This window comes from Xiphophorus maculatus, chromosome 19 (genome assembly GCF_002775205.1).
Source record: "Xiphophorus maculatus strain JP 163 A chromosome 19, X_maculatus-5.0-male, whole genome shotgun sequence".
Classification (NCBI taxonomy): domain Eukaryota; kingdom Metazoa; phylum Chordata; class Actinopteri; order Cyprinodontiformes; family Poeciliidae; genus Xiphophorus; species Xiphophorus maculatus.
Window position 1 is genome coordinate 7,047,465 of NC_036461.1, and position 16,368 is coordinate 7,063,832.

Below are 16,368 nucleotides of genomic sequence, written 5' to 3' on the forward strand. Positions count from 1 at the left end.
GATCTCTTCAGAAATGCAGTGGAGCAACCATCAATTTCACTCAAACATCATCATGCCTTCAACGGACCACCACACTCCATAGTGAACAAAAATGTAAAGAAACCTATTAACAGGCTTCCCTGTAAGTATTTACTTGACTAACTGCTCTCATTAGAATTAGGCTCTGCTTCAGAGTTGATGTGTCAGGCCTTTTCTTCAGAATTGATTATCAGTTGATCTGTTCCCAATAGCTGACACTTTTGGGACTTTCTTGTGATCAAGCTTTCCACATGATGGCTAAATGAAGATGGAGACACACAGGTTAAACACCTACATTCGAACACAGAAGTTTCATCTCCAAACAGTTTCTGTAATTTTCACACAGCTGAGTCCTTCCTGTCCTGCTGTTTAAACCAAACCCTGGGGCCTGGCCCCCACAAAGAGGTGAGCACCAGCCAATCTTCTCTTACCTCAGAGGTGTTAGGCTTAAACTGCATTTCGCAGGTTTGAAGGACACACACAGAGGACAGGACCAGTCCTGTGTGGCCCTTTGGCCCCCTGCAGAGGGCAGCATTTTGCAGAAACACCTCAGGCTGCATATCTATACCAATAGAAAGAAAACAGTAGGAGAAACACGGACGGAGGAGAGAAACTGCAGTTACAGAAGTGGCATTTCCAGACCACCCCTCCCTCAGTGCATCTTCCCTCCTCCCCTTCAGCTCCAGGCCTCATAAAATTGGACTTATGGCTGTGTTGCCAGCATAAATAAGTCCCTTTGATGGTTAGCGGAAGAAGTTATGACCCTCCTGGGTATGGTGAGGGACAGTGGCAGGGCGGCTCGCCCGGCGCCCCATGGCTCTGCTCCTCGTGCCGATTCAGGGCACGCTCTCTTCATTACCGCCGGCCACCGGGGACTTGTTTTTTCTGCAAGATTAATGAGTGCCGCGGAAATTCTCCAGCGCATCTCGATAATTAAGTCTTTGTTTATCAAAAAACAAGTTATATTAGGAGCAGGAAATTCGCAGTAATTATTCATAATCCTAACAATTCAAGTGTAGCTACCTCATTTGCCTGTGTAATTCTGCTTTTTAATTTCTTGCATACATTTGCATATTAATTTTGCCCATCGGCTGCTGCAGGGGCTCTGACAGTTTTCTTTTTCTTTTTTCTTTTTCCTCCCCTCACTCGGCGTGATGTTTTTCGCAGGGATATAGGCTCAGCTGGGTGGCATTTTGGGCAGGGGCGTGATGATAAATGAGGAATATTTCTAACTTGATGGAAAATGAAGACAGCCCTTCCCTTTCTCTTTCTCCCCCTCCTGCTTCATCACCTTCAGCCATGTGGTCATTAGGGGCAGAGAAGCCACGTTTCATTGGTGTCAAAGGCTGTCTGCTGGGTGAGGAGAGGAGATCAGCCACCATCGGCCAACATGGCATCTTGTCAAAGCCCTTGATGACACTCTGAGGCTAGTGTTGCCTCAATCCTCCCATGTTCTCTCTTTTTCGTGCATCTCTTCCTTTTTTGTCCATCTTATCCCCACATAACCTTTGGACGTCTTGCTCATGATGTCCAGATGGCCTTTCTCATCACAAGCTACAGACTGCCATGTTCCTGGTTTTTCTTGATGAAACCATCTCTGAGGTGAGGTGACATATGCTTAAGTGGTAGGAGTTCAGCGTTCGTTAAGTACCAGGCGTTACACAACGCTGACTGTTGCTGTCATAAAGAAATGAATATTGATGATCTTAGGTCCCCTGCTGCATGCTGGGTGACGTGTTTAAAAGTCAGCCCTGCAACCCGCCCCTCCCACGCACACATACACATATTTTGTCTTGCAATCTTCACAAAGACTTTGCATTAACTTCCATTCATTTTTCATTCATTTCTATACCCTAACTCTGACCTTTACCCTTACCCTTCACCTAACCATGACCAGAACATACCTCTCTGTAAACTTGAACTCAATTCACTCCTTAGTCATAAACCTAATCCCTAAATCAAAAAGCAGCACCTATTCTGGGGATTGGGCTTTGGGCCCCATAAAGAGCGGTGGGTCCTCACAGTGTAGTATTTGTTTGAAAAATTTATTTCACAAGGTGAGAAATGCTAAAACAGACACAATCTCACACTTTTAAAGTATAGAATATAACATTTAAGCTAATTTGACGTAAATACTAAAATAAATTAACTTGTCTTATTGATATCTACTGAAATATCTTGGGAAGTGACAACTGGACAGAACCTGAAGTTACTAAGTGGAGTAAACCTTTCTCTCAGTAGATGACAAGACAACCTCATGAAGTCAAGACTATTAAAAACACAAAAAATGTAGTTGCAAAAATTATGAAAAATTACGTGTCCAAAAAAATGCTTATGTTATGCTTTTATACACTAATGGTGGGAAGCTACTACATTGTAGCCACAGCTGTCCTGGGGCAGTTTGACAGTTTCTTACTACCACCAGGAGACAAGACGGGTGAACTGTCCTACCTAAGGATAACTGAGACAGCTGAGGTGAGGACTTGGAAACCCATTGGTACAGGATGAAATTCTACTAACATCACTTTCACCCAATTAAGCAAAATCCAACAGTCTCGAAGAAGTCTGTAAAAATGTCATAGAATGTAAATATTAAATTGTGTCCAAAAACACCCCTTAATTTCACATTGACAAAACAATTAACTTTTTAGGGATACAGGCTTTCATTCTTTTTACTTTTGATATGAACATCAAAACTTTTGTTTCTTCTGCCATCATTACAGCTACAGAGACTGAGCTTGTTCTTGGTGAGAAAAGTTCCTGTTCTGAGCACAGACGGTTGCTCTTCTGCTCTGCTGGTGCCAATATGCTCAGTGGTCTCAAAGCTCATGTAAATGTCACTACTTAAACTACAGCATATTGTCAGATCGGATGCACTGGAGTTGAACTGCTGCCTTTCTGTGTACTTGCAGACACAGAGTCATCTCGATTAGCCAAACAGGGACTGATACAGACCCCTGACCTGTGTGCACACAAGCTCTGTTTGTGGATTAGAGTCATGGCTTCTGCATGTCCTTCATCTATTTACAGAGAGTCAAAGTTCAGCTTCTGCAAACAATTTATGCATGCTGCTGTCCATCACAGCCAGTGTGACTAATGTGCAAACCTCTGAATAATCATGGGGACAGAGACGGTGAGAAAGAATGGTTTAGGAAATGGAAGGGAAAGTGACGGGGAGTCATGGGGCATGTTGGCGACTCGTAATGTGTGATTGGATGGCGGGGACACGACCCTTGTAATTGCAAGGTGCAAAAGAGCCCTGCTGCCATTGCACAGGGCTGGCTAGAGAGCCGGGTGACACTGCTGGGGCGTGGAAGAGGGGGCTGAGGTCAAAGCAGATGACACCTCATCAGGGGGAGCTGGCGCCTGAAGCAAACAAACAAGAGTTTTTCTATAAATCACTCTCAAACATCTGCTGAAATTAGACAAGCAGCTTTCAATTATTGTTTTTTATCTTCTTTTTTAGATTCACATCCACATTTTGGCCATGTGTTAGATGCACATGCAGAAACAGCTACTGAAAGTGAACATTGCTCAGATTCATAAAAAAGGAGGATCAAAAGATCTTAGTATACCTCTGCCTCTGGTAAAATAAATAATATGCCCAAACTTATATTATAAACTCACTAATTAAAAAAGTTTTGCAACCAGCAAAGTAGCTGATGGGGAAATCATATTGTATCAAAGTGCTGACTTAGAAAGGGTAAGACAGGATAGAGTCCTTGAAGTTTGTCCTTATTGCCCTTATTGTCCTTGGAAGTTTGTCCATGTTGTCCCCACAACATGATGCCAGGAGAAATGGTGCTGTGTCTCCACACAATACTGACTGGATTCTTCCTTTTTCCTCTGCACCACCACACAGTCATATAGTTCTGTGATGATGCAGTTTGGAGATTTATTGCTGAATATAATGAAACACCCGTTATTATCAGTCCTGGCTTCTTGAATGCAGTGACATAGAATGGGACAGTGAACCTGGGTTTCATTACAGCATGGGATAAAAAATATACCTTTATACCTTTGTCTTTGTTCCTCTGCACCACCACACAATATGACAATCCTCAAGCAAAGTGCCAACAGATTCAAACTGCAGTAAAATATGATGTCCCTGCATACCAAGATATTCAACAATACAAGCACCCTGCCTCAGCCAAACCCATAAAATGACCCCCAACAAGAGCTGGTAATGCTGTCTGTTGGGTCTACAAGGCATCTATTATGTCCACTGACCTCCACTCTTTCTTCTGACTGATTGTCAGATGCTCCAGGGTTACTGTCTGATGCTAGAACTTGTGCCATCAGTTGGCCCTTTTGCTCTTTGGTAAATGAAATTACACCTACCTCCACCGATGGAGTAAATTTGATTTAAATTAGACCAATGAGTCAGGGTGCTAATCTGTTTTTTTTTTCTCTTTTTAGTGAATAGATTTAAGATCAATCGGAAGAATGCTTCTACCTCAGAAATGCAGCAGGTTGCTGTGTAGTGTTCAACCTTTGACAGTTTGTTTCTGGTAATGTATCATATTAGATCAGGAACGTTCTGAAATACAGCTAGAACAATTCTTTGGCATTTTCAAAACCCACTGAAAACCTCCTTAAATAGACCAATAGCAAGTGCTTGACTCATTCATGTCCTGTACAGGTGGTAAATCCAAGAGATTCATCGTGTTTCTGACTTTTTATTCCAGGTGAAGAGGTTAGAGAGAGGCTAAATACTTTGAGTGCTGAGACTTTCATTCTCAACAAAACTTCACCATGGTCACTCTGACTAATTTCCAACATACAGAGGGCAAAGCAACAGAAAGCTGTATAAGTTCTTTAAACTATTTCTGTGAGGCTGTCCATACTGCAACTCTGTGACATTGTTAATCCACAATGTCACATCTTCAAGTCCTACATCAAGTCTGTCTGATGAAAAGGTGAACTTCTGAGAAGAAGTGTTGGACTGACATACACAAAGATGCAGAGGTGGGAGATGGGTGTGTGTGAAGGTGGGGGCTGGTGAAGTTGAAGCTTTTTCTTTTGTGGCACCCTACCTCCTGATCATTTACATCAAGTTGACATTCGGAGAGTTTACTCTGGGGTCTGTAATTGTATTCTTTCGCCAGTTCTGCATTGCCAACCGTGAAAATGGAATCTTATCAACCCTGACCAATTTTTAATGTACAAAATGAATTGGCAGAGGTTCAAAAGAAGGGGGAGCCACAATTCAAATCAGGTGAATGATACATGGCAATTTTTGTTCAGTGAATGATTGAGCTGCCCAGGCCCCCCTTACAGTCTCCCACCACCTTATCACCCCCTGCCTCCTACTATCACATTACACTGGATTTATTTTTCTTTCAAATGGATGGGCGAGCTGAGAGGGGAACAACTGGAGCTAAAAATGCATGTGTGCATGCGATGTATGTTGATACTTTCACTGACACAAAGCGTGTGCATGTTGTTGTCTGAAATATGTCTGCAAAATTGTACAGGGGTTGTCCTTTGCATTTATTCAAGGGCATGGGAATGAGTTAGCCGTATAGATGACCTGAAAGAAAACGAACATAAAGCAGGAAAAGTTTCACTGCTTTTATGCCGGTACATGTTTACAAACTCAGTTCAGAGCAAAAGTTTTTGACCTTTACATTGTGTCAGATATTGGAAGTACTGTTGTTTCCTTTGTCAAATTGTAATAGTTCAGTTTCATTAATGTCGGTATAAAGTCATGCACCAAAACAAGTCTAAATTAAATTAGGAGCACAAAGTAACCTATTTTTCACACAAAAAATATCGCAAGTTATTTTTCCAAGGTACAATTTTAAAAATTCAGCACCCGAAACCTTTCCTTGCTTGGTATCTTGAGTTCCATATTGTATATTAGGGGAAGTGGAGGATAACTTTACAAATATTAAAATGCGTTGCAAGTAGAAATGCAGGAATGGGTTAATATTAACATGATAATCTGTCTCTCACTATCGTCATGTATCTGGTCTTTACATTTTCTGTTCGAAATGATTTTCAGTTCTGTTGGTTGAAATAAATCTGATGTGTGTACATGTTGCTGTTTTATTTCTGCTTTTCTTTCTCTCTGCTTCCCTCACACACCAGCTCATGGTTTGAAAATCATCACACCTGCTTTGTATCTAATTGATTGCTCCCTCTGTAAATATTTAGCTCAGTTTCTTTGTTTAGTGCCAGACTATTGTTTTGTCATGCTTCCCCTCATCTCTTGCACCGTGAGATTTCCAAGCTTATTTTTAATGTTTCATGCAGTTGTTTGTATCCTGTCACTGTAGTATTTAGATTTTTACCAAACAAATAAATTGTAGTTTTTACTTTTTAGTTCTTCATTTGAGTCTTCTGGCACAAATAGGGGAAAAGCTTGTTTGATTTTGGTCTCATACTATCTGAAAACCTCTATCCCAAACTTTGAACTTATTTGTGCTTGCAAATACAGTATGTGTGTATATAACCGTGTAAGTTAAAAAAAAACACACATTGAATAATAAAATTCATTGTATTCATGGCAGTTCTTCACAGAAGTTAAGAAGAATTGAGCAAAACAAAGACAACACCAATAATTTCAACATAAAAATCTAAAATTAGGGTGTGCAAATAAACCAAGGGAAAACATCCTGATTTCTTTGGTCTAATGAAACTAAAATTAAAGCTCATGACCATAGTTGTATTTAGAGGAAAACAAGAGAATGCTAGTGATCTATGACTCAGTTACACCAGTTATTTCAGAAAGAATGGGTCAAAATTTCAGCAAACTCCTGGGAAGAGCTCGAGGAAATATATCTATAATGTTTGATCCAAGACATACAGTTTAAAAGCTTAAAAAAGTTTTGTTTAATATGTTTGACTTGATAGGATTTGTCATTCATTTAGGCAAACAAAGGCTCCATGTCAGTTTAGAAAGTGTTGGTCAGGTTTTCAGTTCAACTGTGAATTGAAAACTTTGCATGCTAACTCGATTGTCCTCTCGCTATGACAGACTGGTAGACCCAATGTGCCCTTCATTTAATCCCTATCCATTAAGAAGTCTATTAAGTACTTAAACTAATGTATTTTAGGGTGGTACTCATCCCCAGCTTCAATTTGGTAATCCCATGCTTTCAGAACGGGCACCTGCAAATCCCACCAGTACCCACTGGAGGTCCCACCTCAAGAGAGCCAATATCTATGACAAGCAGCAATGAAATGAAACCTCCTTTATCCATAAGTTGTGCCTTAAGTATCTGTCCATAGTTAATAAATATGGATGGATAAATATCCGTCCATACTATATAAATAATAGTTAAGAACAGAATTGGAGAAAAAGTGCTACTTTGGTAGAAAAAAAGTCACTGCCAAATGGCCTGAATTGTCGAGAACAAAGTAAACCACCATTTCATTTTTTCAGTACAGTGATCCAGAAAGGGGTGGCCACAGGATCCCAGGAGAGATTGGACCAAAACCTAATCCAAGTTAGTAAAACTTGTAACAAATGTTTGACCAAACTCCCCTAGACCCAAAGAAATAAGACATTACATTAATATTCTTAGTTTGGTTTGATGTTTTGAATGGAGAGAATGGGGATTATGTAACTAATGTTCCTGCAGGGTCACCACCTCATGAATCTTTTTGCTGCTTGTTTTACAACATCAAACACTGGTCTCAGAAATCCCAAGAAAAAGTAGAAGTTTGTAAGAAGTTTCTCTGTCTTTGGACAACTTGTCACTTTCACACACAGTTTCACTCTTGCAGGCACTAATTTCAAACTTCAGGACAACATGAATGCTCAACTTCTGCCCCATATATTTATTCCATCCCTGGTCTTCCATTAGTACGGCAGACATGAAAAAAAAAACACAGCCAAGGCTATACATATGTTAATATCACATAAGTAATAAAGATTAAGTAGAAGTTAATGACATCCTCAGTCATGCTCATGGAGGTAATCTTTCTTTTTTTATATCAAAATTAGATTTGGATAGGGGGAACAAACAGGGGGTGAGACTCTGGCATAATATTTTAATCAAATTGTCATGAGTGAGTGGATACAATTAGGGAGGCTGTCAGTCACAGAGGCAGGGATTCTGTTGTTGCTCAACTGTTGAGGATGCAGAGGGGTGGAGGATGGGCCAGCAGCGAAGAGAGCATCACATCGGATGCAAACTGTTTACCGACTCCTCCCATAAAGAAATGTTAGGTCACAAGCAGTGAAGCGAGCCACGAAGCTGCATTAATGTGGTCGACTTTGAGATTAAGATGTTGCACCACAAATTTTAACATAAGAAATAAGAATGGAAAACGTGGTCACAGAAGGACTGATAGATTGATGCTTAAAGAAGCAAGCAAATTTATGTGCAGGCCCTGTAAAAATCTTCAGACTGTTGTACTGAACAAGAAACTCACTGATCCGTGATGTAGATCTCTTCCATCCACTTTTTGCTTGAACACTCACTCTTAAGAGCAAACAAGTACAAAACCAACACTTATTAGTTCAGTTTGGTCCTGTTTTATTTCCAGTTGTGTAACATCTCTCTTATCTGGAGGACTTGGTTCTAATCGTGGGGAAAATGATCAGTTCATAAATTACCTAACAAGGACAAAGGTTTATTTGCACTGACTGATCCGATGTTCAAACCAAAAGATGAGATCTGACTGATCTGCATTGCTGTGCGTGAACGGGCAACAGTGGAGATAGGGCGGGGGTACGCAGAAGAAGACTGTTACTGATGGGGAACTGTGGCATCTGAATCTAAAATCACAACAAGATGACGTTTGATCCTATGTATCCGCAGCCATGGGGTATTGGTCTCTTCACAACATTGCTTGGTTCTTTCTGTGCTGCCATACATGAAGTAAACCACCATTCAGATGATGCAAAATTGAGATTTCTTATTGTATATGGTATGAAGCCATCATATGGATGGATGATTATTCTAGTGTTTGTTGTTATTGGAAGAAGGATCATGATAAAACATTTTGACTCATGAAGGCATTGATGAACTCTAAATGATGATGTCTGTAACTACAGAGAAGAGGAGGTCCAGCTCATCGCTTTAGAATAATCATTGCTTTTTTAAATGTAAACTTTCGCTTTTGGTTTTTCCTTGTAATCAACACAGTCTTGATTTTTAAGTTTCCATTTGACCTTTTTGCTGCTCCTTCCTATAGTATCTACCTTGTCGTGTTTGTGTAAGAAAAAAGTTTCAGAAGTGTTACATTTCTAACATTTCTGGAAGTAGATGGTAAAACCACATGAAGCATTTTTTAAAGAACTTGTGTGGTGCAACTAATTAAAAGAAGCTGAAGTTTGATGGACAAGTTGAGATGAAGGTTTGATGGCTAACGCAGAAAAAAAATCTGCTCAAGCAAAACAAAAAGTGAAGAATGTAAAAGGGGGTGTTCTGTCCTGTCTGACTCATTTAGCAGCCGTACATGAATCATGCATTTCGGGTGTCATAGCATGTGGTTGAGGTTTCAACTAATTTTATTCTCAAACTTAAATTCCTTCAAGCTTGTCACCAATATGGTTTGTCAATTAATAAGTGGAGTTTGATACAACTTTTTAAATTCCTTTTAGGAAGCACAAACACCAGGTGTTTTTAATCTTTAGTATGTCTACTTATAAACACATTTCATATATCTATTATCTATGCCCGTTTATCATTACAAGGGATCATCACCATGGTTCAGAGTTGGTTCAATTCTCCTACATTTAAAAGCCTCACTATAACTCATTTGTACATGTTCCTTGTTATAGTGGCTTAATATCCCAATCTTTGTCTCATCTGACAGTGAAACTTTTCTCCAAAAGGCAAATGGGTTTTCCACATGGACAGCTAGAAATTTCAGTCTAGCTTAAATTTGGCAATTTTGGAGTAGGGTGTTTTTCTTGATTGGCTCTCTCATTCACCAGCAGCTTGGGTCTTCCTCTAGAACTTAACAGAGGGATAATATATCTGAATTGATTGAATTTTAAATGTGCTTCAGATTTACATTCCAAAGACTGTCCTAATTTAAATAAATCCAGCATCCTCTGTATATTTTCAGTGTATATTCTCTTTGACTTTCCCATTGTTAAGAGTGTTGATTAATTGTAAAAGTTCTATGAGACAGATTCATATTTAAGATCACAAAGAATCAGCTGCATTCGATCACATTCATTAACCAAAATCTGGTTAATTTTGATCCAGTTTGAAATTTCAAAATTTAGGAGGGAAAAATGTATTTTATGCCTGTAATTACTTGATAAAAATGTTGACCAATGTAAATCCAACATGTGTTCAAATTAAAGCTAATGATTTTGATCCACTTTGCATTTCTTCAACACTTGGTGAACACAAAAAGAGATACATGGTGAAACACAACAAAGCCAGGAACTCAGTGCAGCACTCCTGAAGCTGGGCTTACCTTTACTCATCAACAGGGTAATGTTGTGTAACTAATACCTCCCATTTTCTGCTGCGAAAAGCCATGGATGCAGAGAAACCTTTGAAGGCACTTTTTGTAGAGCGACACAAAGTTCCCCTCTCATCCATGCTGGCATTTTACATTATGCACAGTGTTATCAATAATCATCAGCAGACTGAATCCCTCCCTTATTAATGTGTTGTCCCGGAGGCCCTAGCCAAGGGGCCAGCCTGACTGAGAGCCACGCTCATGCCAACGTGATTCCTGGTCATTTGTCTACATCACGAGCTCCTGCTCCAGGCTGAGATGGAGCTCCAGCCAAGCTCTACCACTTAATCAGCAGGTTAATGCCAGCCTCTGAGGGAGAGGAGGAGGGGCGGGGGAGAGAGAGGTGTCGGCCATACTGGGATTTCAGCTCATTTACAACATGTGCAGGAAATAACACAGCGCCTTCAGGAAGCATGATGGAGGGAAGGGAGATGCCAGAGGAATAGAAGGATGTTAGGGAGAATTATGCATGTCCCACCATTCACCGTCCTTCTCTCTCTATGCTCTCTGACATTTTCTCTCCACCCTCCACACCTGCCCGTCCTCCTGTCATCCTCCTTGAATTCTCACATCCGCTCTCTGCTTTCTTCTTCCTCATCCTTTCATCCTCTGTCTGCCTCCTCTGTTCTCGGGAACATGGCGTCCTGTGAAATATAACTGCCGGTATGTCTATCTGTGTGTTTGCGTGTAGGGGTGTGTGTGTACGTACACGCCCACACACATGCCCGCTCGCGCTCCGGCAATATGCTCTCACTCAATCAGATTTGCATAAGTAACCTCTCAGCAGGCCTGCTCCACTGGCCAGGTGCGTTCGTCTATTTGCATATAGAACTGTGAGGCTCCCCAGAGTCACTTTAGACTCCAGTGACTGCTGAGTGAGCCCACATGAAATCTGAATTAAAAACCCTCCGCCCGCCAGTCTGATACCCTCCTCCATCCATGCCCATCTACATACTTGCTTCACTTCCCTCCATCTTCTTCTTCCTCCATCCATATCAGTCCATCTGGCAAGAAGACCATCTATAGAGCTGCTAGGGAATCTTCTTCCTTCACTTCAACATAAACCATAACATTAGGACCACATTAATATTGAGTAGGTAACTCTGAAACATCTCTGATCTCCTTCTATGATATTTGGAAGTTGTGTGGAAGTATTAAGAGTACGCCACAGATTTTCAGAACTGGAGAATTTGGAGGTCCAGTCAACGCCATAAATTTGAAGGATTTCTGAAGAAGGAGGATTATCCTGCTCAAAGAAACCAAAATGAATGCCAACTACATGTCAAATTACTCTCCCCTGATAGGATTCAAGGCTTTCCCATCAGAACATTGTCAAAAGCATTTTATTTCTCTCTGAAGGAAAAAAAAGGCTATTTTAAATATTGCTGTAGACATATTGTTTATAGAATGTGTGCAAATTAGATTAAAGATAGTATAATCTGAATCTAGGAGTTTAAAATTTTACCAAAACTTATTCTGACAAATATTTTCATGCAAAGAAAGTGAGAAAGTTGAAAAAGAAGAAATTTTATTCTTTTTTTACAATTCCTTATATAGGAGATAGTCAAATAGCAATACAAGAAAATACCTTCAGATGTTGTAAAACAATAAGGCTAAACATTTTTAAGGCATTTTAAGAACATGGAAAGATAAATAAAATGAAACAAAATTGCAATAGTAATGTATTTTGAGAAAATGAGTCATTATTATTTTAAAGTCAGCAGCACAAAAAGTGCTGAAATTAAAATTTGTCCCAAAATACCAAAGTTGTCCAATTGTATACCTTTTGGATCCACTTGCCCAAAGTTACTCAAAAATAAATAAAAAAATACATTACATAAAATGTCTTTAGACTGAGGCCTCTGATTAATAACATTTGTGCACTTAAATTACTTTTTCCCCACAGTTGTAACAATCACACAGCCTCCTTCATCATAAAAACCAAAATTTATTATTTTAATAAAACATATACAAACATGATTTGTATTAACATGAGAGTGTAAGAGTTTTCTGAATCCTAACAAAACACTAGAGACAACAAGAGCAATCTCTCCTGCTCTGTCTCATGTAAATACCAGCTGGAAGATATTGAAATGTATGCCCCAGTCTTTTGACAGCACCGCCAAAATTGGCTGACAGGATCCCAGTTGTGCCTCATTGTAACGGATAAAACTCCCTTAAACAATTCATTTTAATATATGGAGAACCCACAGCTGCGACACAGAACAAGCTGGGACTGCATAATTTTCTAAATCTAAACTTGACCCTGACTTAAGGATGTCTCCAAGGGTTTTTTCAGCTGGAAACCACTGGCTATACCTCATGCCATTTACATTTTCTTATGAATGGATGCATCCAGTTATTTTTTCGGTCTATCCAACTAAACGGGCACGAAGGGAAACCGGTGGAGAAGCAGTATCCTTCTTCTGGTCACAGAGGAAATTGAACTTCTGAAGTCTTATCCTTTTGAACACTGAAATGTCTTTGTCTCTCACAAGCTTGGGGAAGGCTGACCAAAACACATCTGCTGCCAGGTATCTGACACTTAGTTAGAATTTGAAATTGACAAAAAGTTCTGATTCAACCGCAGAAGCCGATTCCAGACCCAGGCCTTTGGTTTGTGTATCCCTTACAAACATTCTATCTGATTTGAATCTATTGTTCATCTTTGACCTGCATGCCTCCTTCTCTTCCTCCGATTATCTCTTTTCCATGCTTTATTGGGCCTTCCTGTGTAGTTCAGCTGTTTACTGGTGGCAGCAGGTCACTGCATGCTGCATCCACACGAAAGGACACTTGTAATATACAGAAAGGGCAAAGTAAGGGGCACGCAAAAATATAATAACATAAAAAAGGGTGAAGGCAAGCAGAAGCACAAGGTCTTCATCTCTCATGTATAGAAATTGGAAACGTCTGACCAAACGGGGGTTGCTTATCTCAGAGGGCAGATAGCATCACGAAACAAGCCTGTAATGGCCGCATGCTCCACTTGATAATCCCCTCCCTCTCCTCTCTGCCTCCGTCCGTCCGGAGATACGAGGGCCCCGGTCGCAGGGCTTAGAGGCTCAGAGAGCAAGGGAGCATTACTGATTCAAAAGAAATGCATTTTGGCTTCTCCAGTGCTCTGCTGGACTGGGTTAACATAATAGCTTCCCCGCCCTGGCCCTTGCCTTGTTTTTGATTGATACTTTTCAATTACAGTCCACTCCCGTCCGAGCCGACCGCTCCGCGGTCCTCGCCCCCTCCCCAAACATTCAAAATGCTATTTTTCTCACTGTGTGATAACTTCAAACATTTAAGGGGTACAGGAGCACCGCTAACCCTGTTTAGCCGGCGCAGTAAATTGGTTCCATGTTCAACATAATAGCACTGACAGGCTTTTGCTAGGGAAATCAGTCCGGCAAAGGGACATGCCAACGATAAGACATCCAGCTTTGAAATTCTATTTCTCCGTATCAGAATTAAATCTGGACTTTATATTTCTTTTTGCCCAGGCACAGGCTCTCTCTGGTCTCTTCCCGGCCTCTGCTATTTGATCATAGGGTGACAACTAATACTTACCCCTGAGATCCTTGGCTTTCTCCATTTTCTGGGACTTTGGACCTTATTTTTTTTCTTTGCCTTGTTATTTTTCCCTCCTCCTTTTTTCTCATATTGGTTGTCAAAATCTCAGATGATTTGTCCGTCCTCAGGATGTAATGCACCACAACACAGTGAAAGTCTGTAGACTTTAAAGATGCAGTTGCACTCCTGATGTCTCCATGCACAGAACTGACAAACTTTCATGTACAGTCAAGCTAAATCAAAGAGCACTTTAATGTGAGTCACGCGAATAAAAATAAAGAATTACATGATGCAGGACTTCAGCTCAGTTCTTTGTAGCAACTTTCTCTGCATGTACACAAGCTGCATGTGCTGCTGTGTATCTCTGGTTGAACGTATCCATGAGCAGCAGCAGCTCTGTGATCATTAGCAGAAGGAACGCTTTCCAGTGGTATCAGAGCCAATCTGATATCCACGTGGTTCCCAACAACAGCACTGGGGCCCTGCAGATAATTAATCTATTTAGCTGAGGGGGTGGAAAGCCACCCATCGCTGGGTCAGATAAGTTTGTGGATTTACACATTTTAAAGTCATCCAGTCCCTCAATGGCACCAAACTGTGCAATATTCTAATGTCATTAATTACTATTTCCGATTGGATGGTCTCGGCTGTGTCTAGACCAGCTGTTTCATCAACCGTGTGTGTGTGTGGATGTGCATGTGCTTACGTGTGTGTATATTTGTGTACACGAGATGCCCACACTCATCCCTGCTTTGTGGGGACACATTATAAAAAGTAACTGCAGTAATTCAGTCCATCAGTGCAGAGAAATGTGGGCCTGTTTTTATGCATTTATGACTGGAAACAAAACATTTTTTCTAGAAGAACAAGAACTGGACGCTTCATTACTGCTACCACAAATCTGCCAATGTCGAAAAAGCTCCCCACCTGTAACAGCATAATCCTGAAGCCTTTATTAGTTTTTGTATTGGGATCCTTTTAACCAACCACAAGTCCATAATTTAATCAGATAATAACATAAGCAGACTGCACAGTGGAGTAGTTGGTATCACTACTGTGTTGAAGCAAGATGGTATTTCAGCCTGGGTTCTTATTCTCCCTGTGCATGTGTGGGTTCTCTGCAGGCATTCCAGCTTCCTCCCACAGTCCAAAAACATGACAGTTAGGGTAAATGGTTTCATATCAGCACACCATACTCCAAACATGCCCTGTGTGTAGGGGTGCGCTTGTGTGTGTGTCCATTGCCCTGTGATGAACTGGTGACATATCCAGGGTGCACTGTTGTGAAAAGGCTGCTGGAAGTGGGCACCGCGATTCTGCAAGGATAAGTTTATAGACAATAAGGACAATAAGGAATGAACTTACATGAGCAAACACACAAAATGAATCCATACAGCTCTGGAAAAAATTACAAGACCACTTAAATTGATCAGTTTCTCTGATTTTACTTTTTACAGGTATATGTTTGAGTAAAATGAACAGTGTTCTTTTATTCTATGAACTATTGACAACATGTCTCCAAATTTCCAAGCAAAAAAGTAATATTTATTTGCAGAAAATGAGAAATGGTCAAAATGATTTTTGTCGAAGTTTGTCACTGATTTGGCTCTGTTCGCTGCATGACTGAAGCAGTGGATGAGTCTTAGATGTCATCACCACACATAGTTTCAAGTTGGAAACACTTATTAACCTGTAAAGATGTTTGTGAATGTCCATTGTTTAATGGAATAATTTCTTCATGGAGTTCTGACTCTGTGTCCCAGAATGTCCAATCAGAGGAACTGTGCCTGGATAACCTTGAATGGAGGTATTCTGATCAGATAAATTGCATCTAATTACTTTGATGGGGAGGAACAGCAGCTCTACTTTCACCTTCCACCATCATTCTTACTTTTATTCCTCCACTTGATCCATACCTAATTCAACCTTTCAAACCAGGCTAGTTAGTCAATAGTTTAAATGTGCATTAAGTCAGAAAAATAAGTTGGAACCCCAGCCAGAGAGCTGCTATTCTCTTTGAAACCATCTGACATCTCATGATCATCACAGTTTGACATGTTGGTGTGAGATTCTGTATCTGGTCAGCAGTCATATCAGAGTTTCTGAGTGTGAAACTATCAGATAGCACCATGCCTTTGTGGCACCTCAAAAGACTGATGGCACAGATAAAGGCCTCTGCTTTATGTCATATTATATCAGCCCACCATACTCAACATGTTGCAGTAACACACCTACAGGAATATGCAAAATTGTTACATAATAGTTATTGAACTAAGATCAAATTTTAGGAGCTTGACAAGAATTTTGTGTTTTGTCATATTTATTAACCCTTTGTTTACAGGGATCAGT